Here is a 3,330-nt window from a genome sequence, read left to right as displayed (position 1 = left end):
ACACAAAATTCAGTTGACGTATGCACCTATAAGCAAATATTCAGAATTTGCCATGTGAAGTGAATGGATTGGGGAAAGTCAGAGATTCTTTGTGTAGCTGACAAGTTAAGGTCCTCCTCAAGCAATCTCACTTTTCTCAGCTCTCCCAGGTTCCATGAAGGAAGTAGGAGAGGCATTTGGGATGCTGAGATTAAATCTTCATATACTGGGATCATCATCTCCCTCCCTAAAGGGAGGAAATCAAGTCTGCTATTTTATTGAGGCAGCTGTTTGGGAAAGTTTGGAGGTCACCTGAGAGAGGGCAGAGGTGAAGACTAAACACACCTGACTTTGTGACCTAATGTAAATCTTGGGGAAGGATGGCCATTAACAAAGGACACAATGAGTGATGCCACGAAGAACGTTATTAGTGACATTCTGGGATGCTTGCTTAAATGCCAGTGAGATAACTAAAAGTAGAATGATGTATGGCCGGAGACAGCCAAGGCTGCTCAGAGCAGCTCTGTCTTCAGAGGTGATGTCCTACTTGAGGCCTAAAGACCCATGAGTACAAATAGAAACAGGTGGAATGGCAGTTAGGACATGGGTGATAAACATTACATCAGCATGGAAGAGAAATGGATTTTTTTCCCAGCAGCACCTGGCTAAGACTTAACCCTGAGTTTTAAGTATCCAGACCCATGATTGATATCACTCAAATTGAAATTTTCTTCTGTATTTTATGCTCTGTTGGTGGTTTGTACAACTGTCTACCCACTCAACCTGTCCATAAAATAATCCTCAGTTCCAATCAGACAAACTATCAGTAACTTTCCATTGTTCTGTGTCTGCTCCACCTACCTTAGTTCAGGCTGTTAAATATAAGATACATATTGAGCTCTATAATTCTACTTCTATGAACAGTCAATGGTATCCCCCCATTGCTTATGGGAAAAGAAGCAAACTTCTTTCCGTGGCAAAATGGTTTGTTGGTAAGCCAGTTAGTTCTACAAACAACGCCCAAGGCCCCTCAATTTTAGTGTTTCTATGGTAAAAATATTCACACCATGATGAGTTTCAAAAGAAAGTTGATCAATTGTATCACACATTAACAGTGGGCTTCTAGCTAGTTCTAGTACAAGTGTCCCAAACTCTTGAAGAGCTGTTTATGCTGACTTGTGTTATTGGCATGCAATGCTAATAAATTCATTGTTCTGAGATGGGCCTGCAGTTCCCCATGCATTCCAGGGTATCAGACATGAGTATGCCTTTGTTAATGCTGTCTGAAATATCTGCCCAGCATATTGCCTTCTTATTCCCCCTACCACCACTAAGAGGAGTCTTATAGTTCTCTTCTTGCTAGATTCTTTTCCCACTCTCCCAGGAGTTGGCATAAATGAGGCCTCAAGGAATATTTCTCTCCTTTTTTCTCTGCCTTTATTTGGGGCAGCTCAGAAGCTGGCCTTAATATAAGAGTTCATGTACAAGTAACTTATTTGTAGGTGTTCTCATGGAAAATCAATAAGAGAGTAGGAAAGAGAGATGGTAGGGGAAAGAGGCCAGGCAGAGAAGTGATATCATTATGATGTTAGGCACCTCAGCTCCACTGCATTAGGGGACTTTTGGAGATAGGATAAATACCACATCACAGTTATGTTGATCAGGGATGAAGGAGATTAATATCTGTATCACGTAAGAGCTGTTTCTGGGGGAGCAAGCCACCAGACACTTCAGTGCTATGTAGAAGTGCACAAAGTGGACTTCCTTTGCAGCCTGAGGGTTGTTCTTCAGCAAAGAGACCAAGGACTAGATACTAGGAGTGAAAGCAATCTAAAGTTGATGTGCAAGCAATCTAAAGTTGATGTGCATGAGAGTACAAATTAGTTCCAGAGGATTCAGATGGCTACCAGCTGTGCTTGCTATACCCCTGCTTTAAAAACACACATGCACGTATGTGGACATATGTGCATGCATATGTGTGTGTACTTTTCTAAGGTCCCCTTTCTTGCTGTTTCTGTTATATAGTGCTATGTCGGGATCGTTGAAGTTACTCTATTCTTTGGAACACTTTCTTGATGTATCAATATTCTCCATCTTCTGTGACTGCTTTAAGGGTAGAAATCATTATTTTACAGTAGAGTATCAGGTTCATTATAGGTGCTCAATAAATATGTAGCAATTAATTGGGTAAGGGAGGGAATCTGTTGGGAACAGATATGGGAATAGCTGGGGTTGGCCTAGAGCATGGATACAGCAGACTCTCAGAAGACTGAATGGGAAATTAAAACATGGGAACATTTGAAGCTCCTCCCATGCCCCACCTATCTTAAGGTTTTTGTTTGATGTGATCAGCAAAGATAATGTCAATTTAAGTGTGGTAAAATGGAAAAATTTTCCAGGTTCCCTGGATATTAGCTTTTTGATAATTTTTTCCCTTTTAAGAAATAATCTTAATTATCAGGGACATCTAGAAATTATGGCTAAAATGTTGACATGACAAAAGACCCTATGCCCAGCCTCCAAGGCAGAGGTGAGAGGAGGCTTGAATGCATTGTTCAAAGGGATTTCCCAGAAGTCTGATTAGCATCAAAGTATACTTCACACTGTAGCTCCCCTGCTTGCAACATGTAATTACTGATATTACTAGCATGTCTAATTTGACAAGCAATGTAGAGGGTGAACATTAAGTGGGAGCTGTAACATTTGGCAGTGTATGCTGCAGAACTCAGCTTTTCACCATCACCAGGATCATCTGTATGTGCCAAACAAGCCGTATGGAGATGATGGATATTGGGAAAGCAGTGAGAGAGCATTTCTTTTTCCTTGTCTCATCTCCAAACTTATGGTTCAACATCAGTTGTTCAATTTCCCCATCCACAATGAGGCCAACACTTGCTATTAGTACAAACCATTTACCCTCTGCATTCAAATAGTGGACTGTCATTTCTAGCCAATTCTGTTCTTTAAGGATTCAGGGCTCTTAAAACAGCTAGGGGTAGGTGGTAGGTATGTAAGTAGTATAAAATCCAAAGGGAACCAAAAGATATAGGATAATTATCTGGGAAATTGTAAGTAAGGTCGAGGGAACTACAAGACTGCTCCCAACTAACAATCTCAGCTTCCGTGGAAAGGCTATCATAAATGCCCTTCCCGGAGAGTGAGATCAACAACTAACTTCTCCATGGAGTCCTCAACTAATGCCTGTTGAAAACAGGAGCAAACACCCATACATAAACACTGAGTCAAACTAGAACCCAGAAGCAGATGGAGAGGACAAGACCATGCGGTAGAAGTACATAGAGACAGCTTACCTGAACAAGGAGGAGCTAAGGGCCACTAGACTGATAGCTG

The sequence above is a fragment of the Phodopus roborovskii genome, unplaced genomic scaffold (assembly GCF_943737965.1).
Source record: "Phodopus roborovskii unplaced genomic scaffold, PHOROB, whole genome shotgun sequence".
Classification (NCBI taxonomy): domain Eukaryota; kingdom Metazoa; phylum Chordata; class Mammalia; order Rodentia; family Cricetidae; genus Phodopus; species Phodopus roborovskii.
The sequence above is the reverse complement of the archived record's forward strand: the minus strand, read 5'-3'. Positions refer to the sequence as shown.